At 39.6% G+C, this 11,954-nt stretch overlaps 1 pseudogene; it reads left to right on the top strand.

Moving 5' to 3' along the window:
* Positions 1–3,079: 3,079 nt before the first annotated feature.
* Positions 3,080–3,531, top strand: LOC100340934 (large ribosomal subunit protein eL33-like; annotated as a pseudogene).
* Positions 3,532–11,954: the final 8,423 nt, after the last annotated feature.

Below are 11,954 nucleotides of genomic sequence, written 5' to 3'. Positions count from 1 at the left end.
GAAATTGGGGTAGTTATGTCTTCTTTTGGTGTCTTCACACAATCACATACCTACTAACATCTTAATAAAATAATTCACTAAAATATCATTGCTTGCCCATTTCCACCACCTTACTGTTCTCTTATTATTGAGGCTTGCCAACTGGTGTTCTCAAGAAGAGTGGGAGACTGGGAATCAAAACCCCTGGAACTGAGTCATTCTTGCTTTACAGAATGAACGATCTGAAAGATCTAGGGAACTCCTTTTATGCTTTTGCGTTCTTTCCTGTGAAATGGGATGATTATCATCAACCTTGACTATCACACAAAGTTATTGTGGAAGGAGCTTGCCTGAAAATGGCCTGATCAGACTGAAGTTAGAAAAATTAAAAATACGATCGAGACATTAGATGTTTTACAACCTTGCCTGAGAGGAGTCCTGAGCAGGAGATAGGTGAACCAAGTCCAACCAAGAAGGACCAGAAGCAGTCCAGGTACACAGAAAGTGATGAGCGGAAATGCGTTTCATTGACATTTAGAGTCTCACACTGACTGTGAGCATAAGATTATCTGAGGGCAGTTTGGGGAGAATGCCATACGCTCAAAACAAACAAAGGCTTCAACCCATATCACGGACTCTTTCTGGAATTCCATTCCCATTTCCCTCTTACTGACACAAACCTTTCCAGCTCTGAGAATTCCAGTTGACGGTGACTTCACCTCCTCCTGACCATCCAGAGTACAAGCTCTATCATTTAACATGGGCCCTTAATTAACGGGCAGTGGCATACTGTCTTGTTTTCTACACAATTTTTTATGTGTGAATATTCAATAGCTTCTTGGGTTCAGGTGATTTTACAACCCCATAGGGCTGAACACAGTTCTGGAAACATGGTGTTATCCATCCACAACCAAGCCATTCCACAAGGTGCTTGGATTTTTTGCTTCTATTTCCTAGAGGTATTTATATATTCACTTAGAAAATTGTCTAAAATTCTCTTCATCTTGTAAAACCATTTATAAGGAACTTTGGAATCTTTTCTTTTGAATCTTCTGAGTCTTTTCTTTTGAATCTTCATGACAATTATATTTTGTTTAATTCTTCATAGTTACCACATTGGCTCCCTGTGCTAGTCCAGTAAAGCACAGACCGAACCACCAGCTCAGATATGCTTGCACAGCTGCTTTGGATTAATGTCTAAACCTGTTTTACCTGGATTTCTGTGAACTTCCACCGGGCTAAAACAGCCCGCTTGCTGATATTCTGGTACTCTGAATAGGGTTCATATATACCAAAACTAGCACTCTCTCTTCCTGTTTTCTCAACTATAAGTATTTTACTTAGAGAGACTGCATTTACCATAACACAATGCCTCATTCTCCTCCCACAACACTCCTTCATTTCTTTCCCCTTCTCTCTGATATTACATGTTTCTAACTGAATATAGAAAGAGGGGGACTTGTAACAATGTGAACATAAAGTAATATAAATTATTTAATGTAAATTACATAAGAACAATGTAAAATAAATGTATATATTTGTTTATTTGAAAGACAGAGTTAGAGAGAGGGAAAGAGACAGAGAGATCTTCCACCATCTGATTCATTCTCCAAAGGGCCACAACAGCTAGATCTGGCCAAGGCCAAAGCCAGAAGCCTGGAACTCCACCTGGGCCTCCTACACAGGTGTCAGGGACTCAAGCATTTGAGCCATCTCCCACTGTCTCCAAGGTGAATTAGCAGGGAGCAGGATGGGAAGTTCAGCAGCTGGGACTCAAAGTAGAACTCATATGGGATGCCAGTGTAGCAGGCGGCATCTTAACTGGCTGTACCACAATGCTGACCCCTTTGTAAATGTGCTTAACGCTAATGAATGTATACTTAAAGGTAGTTGATATGGTGTTTTAAAAAATAATGGTTAAAAGTCATAACATAAAAGATTTTTGTCAAAAAAGAAGTGATCTTTATTGGAAACCAAGAAAAGATGAAGGGAATCAGAAAGCAAGATGGCTCCCACAGAGAGCAGCCGACAGGCAGTGAAAGGGCAGCTGGCAATGCTTTATGTGAAACAGACCAGGCTTTTGTGAACCACCGGACAGACCATGGGGGCCAGAGGGAGGATCTTCCTGAAGTCATTCAGTTGAAGATACAATAAACGATTAATTATGTCTTTTAATCTCCTTCCAAAAACCTTGTAACTGGAAACCCTTCAGGATCCAGCAACAAGTTAATTGTCAGCCATTGTTGTCAGTATCACTGTGAATTTTCACCTGTTTTTCACCTTCATAGGTATTTTGGTAGGAAAACATGACAATTTTTTATTTGAGAAGCACCAATTAAAATGAAGCTCATTAAATAAACACATTTCAAGTCAACTTTCCATAGGTGTCTAAAAGTTCTCAGCTAAGAAAGAAATAGCAAATCCCTGAAAATTTTGCACACTGATTAGACAGAGAAAAGAAGCTATGAAATAGCAGGAAGGGAAGAGGTTCTAGACATTTTCAAATATTTAAAGCACAGCCCAATAACAAGAGATATCATGAAGAGTCATCCTGGTAAGCTGGTTGAAAAAGGATTTTTAGTTAAGGGAATAGCTGTCTTCAATACTGGCCTAATGAGGGGTAGATTGGTTCATTAGCATATAACCAACATTCTGTTACAATTTCCAGCTGTGCAGGGAACACTATGAAGCCAGAAAACTAGACAACTCTCTGAAATCAATCTGTGTACAAAGCTTATGGATTCCAGAAAAAAAAGCATCACTCATTCCACAAATATTTACTATATGCACAGATCCTAGCATGGTTCTCTATATGGGCAGAACAAGCAGTTGCTTCTATGGAAGGATTTCAAGGATTCTGGTTACTCAGAAGCTTCCCTCTCTCCTCCTTTTCTTCTTACCCAATGCTCCAATTAATACCAACCCTCACCTTTAGCACCTACACTTTTCTCATATTAACTAGGTGCTACCTTCAGAGTTGGGAAGAAGGAACCCAACCAAAAGGTAATTACCATAGGAATAAACAATTTACTTCTATTTAACTTGGTTTTGCTGGGTTCCTACTACCTGCACTCTGAAATGTGCAAAGAACAAGGCACTGTTATCATCTTCAAAAGAAGTTTCTCATGGATGGGAGGAAACATCTTAGCTCAAGAGTCTATGGCCACCCTCTTTCCGCCATCTTGGAGGCCTGATGGGAACAGGACTTCTAGAAGGCAACTATGTCTGAAAGACTGGTGCAAGGCCATTATTGCTGGGAATAAGTGAGGTCTCCAGAACCAACGGGAGAACATGGAGCTTCTTAAAATTGAAGGTGTTTATTCTCAGGATGAGACTGAATTCTACTTGGGCAAGAAGGGTGCTTATGTGTATAAAGCAAAGCACAACACAGCGACTCCTGGGGTCAAACTCAACAAAATCAAAGTAACCTGGGGAAAGGTAACTAGTGCTCATGGGAACAGTTGCATGGTTCATGCCAAATTTTGGAGCAACCTTCCAGCAAAGGCCAGTGGACACAGAATCTGTGTGATGCTGTACCCCTCAAGGATTTAAACTATTGAAATAAAAATGGGGGGAAAAGTCTATGGGAAGAAACAAAAGCAAGGAAGGGGCCGTTGAAAGTACACTGTGCAAGAAGCTGTTGTCAGACATCAGCCCACGGTGCTAGCCCATCACTATCATCTTCCATTTCGGTAGTGAGGACAATCTCAGAGACTTGCTCTAATCAACTTACTGAAGAAGGGGCTCTACAGAGGGACTGTATTTAAATTCTATTCCAGCTGTTCCACACCCCTAAGAGAAAGCTGGAGGTTTCTAGGAAGGTCAGATCCTGGATGGTTCACACTAGAAAATGGAAATAGGCCTTGACAAGAGAATTGCACCTATTCATCAGACCCGCAAAACACACTCGTTTTTAAGTATAACAGAATGTAGCAATGGCCTTGCAACGATAGAAAATTAAATGTGTAGTCTCAGTAAAAAATAAACACTGCCATCCACTGCAATGAAGCTGGATCATTTACTCCCTCACAATATTTATAAAGAGCCTCCTGCACACCAATTACTACTGTAAGAACTGGGTATATGCATGATAGTAAGCAGTCATGTAATCTAGAGGACCAAACTCATACTATCCAAAACAGATCTTCCAAATGCCTTGCGATCCATGTGCCCATCCTTACAAGGGTATGTTGAAGCTGAAACAGTCTATATCGCAATGATTCTGGCCCATTCAGTCTCTGACCTTTGGTTTTCTTGTATTGCCAGTGGCATTAAGGATTCTCCATGTTATTCACTTGAGACTACCTGTGTTATTAGAAACCATCACAGTCAGAAAATTAGAATTCATTAACAGGCAGATAATGTGCTTGCTGCTATGATATATGGGACTATATTTATATGGCAGTGAAACATATCTGCTTCATCAGTGCAGGAACAGGACCATCTTTCATCTGGATGAAATAGCCTTGAAAGCTTCGTCACCGCAGTGCAGCAAGAAGCTACTAAAATGGTTCTTCCTATCCTCTCTGCTGATTAAAAAAAAAAAAAAAAGACCGCACCACCCCCCAAGGGCTTCAACGCAGTTGCTATAGAAACACTATATCTGAGTCAGAACTATTAACAATCACCATGGCAACAAGTGTCTCACTTGCCATTTCCAGAAACTCAATTGCGTTTGGACTAGAATCATCACACCATGAAAAAAGGGGTGGGGTTTTCCTCTCATTAGGAAATAAGAATACAGTTTCCAAATAACTTATCTAAGAAATCTTTAAATAACATTAATTAAAGGAATAATAAGCTGATTATTCCCTTTCCTGAAATAGTATAGCTTGATGGGAATCGTGGTGAAACATTATAATTGATACATTAGATTTGTTTTTCCCAATAAGATCCAGTGAAATCATTGATATGTATAAAGTTCCTCCCTGTTTTGTAAATTCCAGTAACTGTATGTTTTATTTCTCTTGCCCAGATCTTTTTTTGTCACTGCTTAATTTCCCTTCCCTCACTCTGTCAGACACCCTCTTGAATATTTAGCAGAGCAGAATTCTTTGGAAATTTGTGGATCACACTTGTCAAGTTAGAAGCAGTAGAAAGGATCACACATATTTATGGACTTGTACCAGTAATGGGGTGTGTATGTTGCTCTATGAGCTGAGGCTCATCTCATTTTCCTCCTTGTTTAAACAGAAGCTGCTAAGATGATCAAATGGACAGTGTCTAGTTTTTCAGACAGGGTGTGACTGCCATAAGAGATTGTGAAGAAGCAGCGTCAACATTCAGTAGCTCTAGCCTCTAAAACCTAGTAGTTCACCTCAGCTCTCCTATCACCCTCTCTCTCCTAGGAAACCTTTCACCCAATGAGCATCACAACCTCATCATAAGATGTCATAGCACAGTGACATTTTCTTGGAATTTTTGGCCTGGATCAGAGTTATTAGGGTCAAATAAGGTCACTTAGTAGATTTAAGAGTAGATCTCATATGTATTGACAATAAGAAGTTTCAAAAAGAGAATAAAACATTTTCTCAAAACAAAAACAAAAAAAGTTAGATTGGGGCTGGCGCTGTGGCGTAGCAGGTAAAGCCACTTGCTGGTGGCACCAGCATCCCATATGGGTGCTGGTTCAAGTCCCCGATGCTCCACTTCTATCTAGCACCCTGCTAATGGCTTGGGAAAGTAGAAGATGGCCCAAGTGCTTAGGTACCTGCCATCTGCATGGTAGACCCAGAAGAAGCTCCTGGCTCCTGGCTTTGGACCACCCCAGTTCCAGCCATTGCAGCCATTTGGGAGTAAAATAGCAGATGGAAGATCTGTTTCCATCTCATTCGCTTTATAAATCTGGCTCTGAAAAAAATAAAATAAATCTTTAAAAAATTTATTAAACTTCAGATTGCTGTCTTTTTATTTTTGAAGTATCTTGCTTAGATAAAATTAGAATTCTGCATTCAGAAATGCCTTTACTTCTTTCAAAGCTCACACAGAGAATGAAAGCGGGCTCCAGGACAAGCACACAGCACAGAAAATAACTTTACCAGTGATATGAGAAGGGTTATGGGGGTGAACCTTCTTTTCTGTCAATCCTAAGCTATTTGACTCTTCCTGTCCAGCGTTTGCTTCGAAGTGGGTGGAGGAGACAGACCAAACTAAAATATCTCACCAAGACTAAGCCAATGTGAAAGGGAGTCTTGGAGAAAGATATTCCAACCTATAACTGAGAGGCAAGAAAGATTCCAAGGTCAGAGTGAGTTAAGGTGATAGCTGGGGGCTCTTCAATGGCTCAGGGCAGTCATTGGAGGGACTGGGGGGTTGGGGACTGAGTGCATTTTATAATGAACCATGCCTGAATGAGGCTTCTGCACTGCTGTCTTACCTCCAGATGACCCAATAAAGTGTGAACTGGATGTTCTCCAGAAACTGTAAGTGATATTGGAATGCTCACTTTCATAAAGCTTTCTCTCAAATGCTATAATTTGCCTTCAGGCTTAATTTTTTTACTTCAACGATTTTTTTGGTCCATGTTCTTAATGAAATCAAGACTACACTGTGGGGGCCGGCACTGTGGCATATCGGGTAAAGCTGCTGCCTACAGTGCTGATATCCCATGTAGGCAGCAGTTCAAGTCCAGGCTGCTCTACTCTGATCCAGCTCTTTGCGATGGCCTGAGAAAGCAGAAGATGGCCTAAGTAGTGAACCAGCAAGTGGAAGCTCTCACGCACTCTCTCTCTCTCTCTCTCTCTCTCTCTCTCTCTGTGTGTGTATGTGTAACTCCTTCAAATAAATAAATAAATCTTTTTTAAAAAAAAAAAACGTTTTTTAAAAAAAAGACTATACTGCTCTGGAAAAGAAATCTGTGAGCCTTGCAACATGGCAGAGATAGAGTAAAAGAGTTCACCTACTTAGTGGTCAGTGTAGGGCTCTTCAGCAGGAACATCACACTCTGTTTTGGAATCAATCATGGCTAGTTTTATACCAGACATCAAAGCTCTAATTTTGAAGTCAAATCCTGCTTCCTCCTTTTATTAGCTGTGAGATACATAAGTTGTTTTTTTTTTTTTACTGTGTGATAACACTTAGTTCATAGAATTGTTTTGATGATTAGTACACATAAGCCACTCAGAACAGTGCCTGACACTCAATAAACAGTAACGAATATTACATTATGGTTGGACTCAATTTAGCTAAGCACTTATTGCTTCCCACTCAGATATAAAAGGATATTTTTCCTTCAATAATTTATTTTTTTCATTCATCTCTTCATTCATTTAACATTTACCTCTAAGGGGCAGAGACAAGATGTAGGAGTTATAATTTATAGATTAGTTATAACTTACAAGTGTTAAAAAGCAAGGAAGGAAAACATTGTCATTGATATTTGTTTCAGAACTAAACAAGAGAAGTTCCAAGTGGGTGAAGTGCACATGCTTTTACTCTCTGATGTGGATAGCTCTTCTTCTCTCATACCATTTGACAGGTAAATATACCCATAGGATTTTACACTCAATTAGTAAACCCATAGTATAGATTGTCCCAATATTGCCATTAAAATTGCCCAGTACCACCTAGTATACAGTATATATCACTCTTGACTATAAAAATAAAGTTCCCTATAGACTGGAATCTGGCAAACACAGTTTGATTAAGTTGAGCTATTTTTATTCTATGTTCAAAGGAAGGCAACAACACACTAGTGAAACAAGCTGCTTCTAAGTCAGAAGATGAGACTTCCTATTCCAGCTCTGACATTAAGAGTTATATTTGGAAAGTTCTTCCATTTCTCCTCATTTGATAAAGAATAGAGGATGGTTTCTGCCTCATATTTAATTATGATGGTAAAGGAGTTCAATGTTATAATGAACCTCAGAATGGGAACTTAGAAATACCACTTCTACTGCTTTCTTATTCTAAAGAACAAAAGTAAATACAGTCTAGCTGACTTATCCATGTGCAAATCAACCTAGCAAGTTTGGAGACTGAACCTTCTGGGAAATGCCCCTGTTCAACCACAGGGAAAGAATACACAGAGAGGGGCCCTCCTCCCCTGAGCTCCCATTCAAATATTTTGCTTTGTTATTTGGATATCGCCATTGGTTTGTCACAAATTCTCTTCACAACAATCCACAGCTTTATGAAAGAAATGGCTTTGTGGTACACTCTGACTTCCAGCTTCAATGAAGCTCATGGTAGAGAGCAAACATGTTTCTTTTCACTTTGCCACTTTGTTATACACACACACACACACACACACACACACAGCTAAAGTCATTTTATTTATCACCATCCCAAGTCCTCCTTGGCATAGGATGTCCTGGTAAAATCAGTTGCACACTGGTCTTAGGAAATAGTAACACCCATCCACAACCAGCCTGCATTCTGAAACACTAGGAAATCAGCTAGTTACTGATTTCATATAACATTAAGAATTATAATGTTTGCTTACGAAAGTGAGCAACAATTTTTGAGATTTTTCTGCCCCTGAGTTTTTCCTGGTCCCTCCAGCTTACAGACTTATCATATTTCTCAGAGAACTTTCAAGTCTATTTGTATGGCATCCTCTTCAGAAAGGTTATGTGCCCTCTGTGGGGAGAAACTGTACCACTCTAGTAATAGCCAAAACAAATTATTTGTACAGCCTAGTTCATAAGTGGTTGAATTTTAAGGCTCTGTGAAGACAAAAAAAATATATGTACAATACTGCTTGGCTTCTGCTGAGACATGGATAAGAAAAGAATCCACTATGCACATAGTGGATACAATTTTCTTTGCAATCATGTGTACTGAATATAGTGTTTGGGGTATACACTGAATCCGGATCTCACCTCAGTTTTATCTTATGTACATAGGCTTTGTCCCAAAAAGTACACATGGTTCAACTCCATCCTAATTAATAGAGCTGTGAAAAGATTAGGTAAAGGAAAACCTAATATAAGAAACCAAGACTGTCCCTATGATTTAGGCTGTCCAAATATTATTTCATGTTCAAATTGACTCTGTTACTACCAATGATGAACTCCAGTTGCAATATCCCTCCAAACCCCTGCTCTTATAAGAAATAGTCACTTTCACCATTTCAGGTAGAATAAGAAATTGCATTAACTGAGGTTCTTTGGTCACTAGCAACAAAACAATGGTTAACTTGAGCAAGAACTGAATTATCAGGAAGCTACTGGGCAATGTTCAAGATCATAAAAAGGTTTGAATAAATGGGTGAGAACCAGGTGGCACTGAAAGTCTCAGCTGAATGGTGGTAGATGATCTTATGCTGGAATGAGTGGGCTCTGTGGTTTTTATCTGACAGGAGAGTGATAAACAAGTTTAGAGCACAGGCCCGCTGCTCGGTTGTCCTGGAACAGTAAGAAAGAGAATCTGGTAGAAAGAACCTCCAGGAAAGCCATGTTTCTGTAGAGAAAGGGGAAGTGCCTGAATTCATCATTCTCACCAGGACTGCACTCAATATGGGGAGAGAACTGTCTTTTCTAACACTTCCCCACCCCATATAAATATGGAAAAGGATATTGGGTGCCTACAAAAGAACATTCGCTACCATCCTCATCTTCCTTCCTTCTTTGCTATGGAGATGTTATTGGATCTCTACTCTCCTAGTCTGTTATCTATTAATAGAAAAACTAAGGAAATCATGTGTGTCTGCTCTTTAGTATCTTGCTGCTGAACTCAACCCATTGGTTATGCTAATTTTCCCAGTATACTGCATCTATATAAAACTTAGAAAATAAAGATTCTGCCTGTTGCTCTGTGTCTCTACAATCCACATGCTCAGTTTAGCAACATTTTTGCAACATTGATACTATCCCCCACCTGATTTGGTTGGAAGATTCATATAAGTAAAATGGCAGGTTTTAATATTTTCTAATTTTAACCATGGAAGAAGGATTTTCTGTCATATTAACACAAAAATTGGTTTGCAGTAAGCAGCTAAAGCAACTGGCTCTGCAAAGTTTATAATGTCTGAACTCCCACCAAGCTACCACCCTCTCTCCAGATGTGTCTGGGTCCTCAGGAGCCAAGTTTAAGATTTATACAAATCAAACAAATGCCTTTTCTTGTCCTGGTACCTGTAATTGAGCAAGCATCAACAATGACCTGCTGTTTACTGCATCAGCATGCCTAGTATTTGTCATGCAAAATCCACTCCAGGGAGGCAAGAAAACACTTGCATTGACACAGCTTTTAAAAGGAAGATTCTGCATGTCCATGTTCCGCTATTTCTCTCTAATATTTACACATTATAATATGACAGTATAATATATATTTACTCTGATTACTGGGTCATTTTCACTTCCCAGCTATTTGGCTGATAATTGCTATTCACTGTGTTTCCTAAATGCTAAATGAACAACACACTAGTGCTGATGAAAATTGTATGTGCCATTTTAGCGCTGCGCCAGGAAAAGAAACTGGGCCACAGGGTGCCAACTGCAAAGGCTTACACTGTACTGACCAAACTTTAAGCCCAATTTTTTTCATCCAATATCCCAGAAGTTGTAGTTGCACATATCTACAAAGAAAAAACATTATTTTTTGTGATTCATTTATGCAGTTGGTTAGCCAATGAAGTCCAAAAGATCCTGCATTATCTGTTTTACTTGATTCACTACAATGAATATGCAATTCAAGTAATTTCCAACTCAATTCTTCCATACTGTGAATTTAGAAGCCAAAGTTTAGTTACCTTTCATGCTGGTTTTAAATCACTTCAGATGTCTGTACATTTATAGGAACACATTGCTACCCTTTAAGATGTGGCATTTCCTGCCAAGTAAAACCCTTTGAAAAAAAGTATTCCTCCTAAATTCCAATTTTAGATGCATCCTATCTGCAACTTCCCTGGCTCAGGGAAAAAAAAAAAAAAAAAAAAAAAAAAAAGATAAAAGCTGAGGATATCATGCCTTGCTTTGCTTTGTTTCCTGAGGTTTGGGGTAAAGATCAGCAATAGCATTATTGAAATGACCTAATGGGGTTCATCTGCTTCTGGCTTCAGGTGAGTATACATTCAGATTTGCAGAGCTATATGGGATAAATTAGTCAGACACTAAGGAACTGAAGCAAAGAGGTGAACTCATGGACTCTTGATAAATAGTGCTCCATGCTCACCCGTTTTCCTGTGGTCTTGCTTTCCCAGTAAAGTACAACGCATGCTGAAGTGTTCTGACAAAGGAGGCCAGAGTATAAAGGCAGGTAGATCAGAGGGGCACAAAGCTAGGCTTGATATTTGGAAACTCTGTTCAGGTAAGGCTACAGAATGAAAAATTACCCTGTGCTTGCCCCATGGGTCTGCAATTCAAATGAGGCAGACATCGTTGGAAGTTAATTACAGGTGTTCCAGCAAAGCTAACAGGGAAGTTTGGGAGTTATGATTGGAAGTGTATAAGTGAGCTGCTAGCAAGTAAAATACCACCTCTTTAAAGTCACAAGAGAAAACAGAGCTAATAAACAATTGTTTTAAAAGGTAGCGAAAATTTAAGAATAAATGTTGTGCCATCCATGGAGTTTGAAAGTTAGAAGCAACAACAGCAACAACAAAAGCTCTGGCAAGCACTATCTTTTCCAAAGGCCCCATTTTGCACAGGCATATTAGTCAGCATTGTGTTACTTAAACACCAAAGAGGAACTTCTTGAGAAGGAAAAACTCATTTCAGCTTACAGTTTGGAGGGTCACAGTTCAGGATCAGGTGGCCCCATTAGTCTGGTGTCTGGCAGGGGCTATCCATGGTGGAGCAGGTGCAGAGGAATACATCATATGGTGAGCCAGAAAGCAGAGACAGAAGCCAGGCCAAACTCCGATCAAATAACCAACTCCCTCACCAGAACTACCTTCTGAGGACACGCCCCTAGATCCTAAGGACCTCCCACCAGGCCCACCTCTCAGACACTGTAATTACATGAAGTCTTCACCTTTAACCCATCAACTCTTTATGTTAAGACTTCAGAATTTAAACACCTGTGTGAGCACT

This window comes from Oryctolagus cuniculus, chromosome 4 (genome assembly GCF_964237555.1).
Source record: "Oryctolagus cuniculus chromosome 4, mOryCun1.1, whole genome shotgun sequence".
In the NCBI taxonomy this organism is placed as follows: domain Eukaryota; kingdom Metazoa; phylum Chordata; class Mammalia; order Lagomorpha; family Leporidae; genus Oryctolagus; species Oryctolagus cuniculus.
This window is presented reverse-complemented; position numbering and strand designations above follow the sequence as displayed.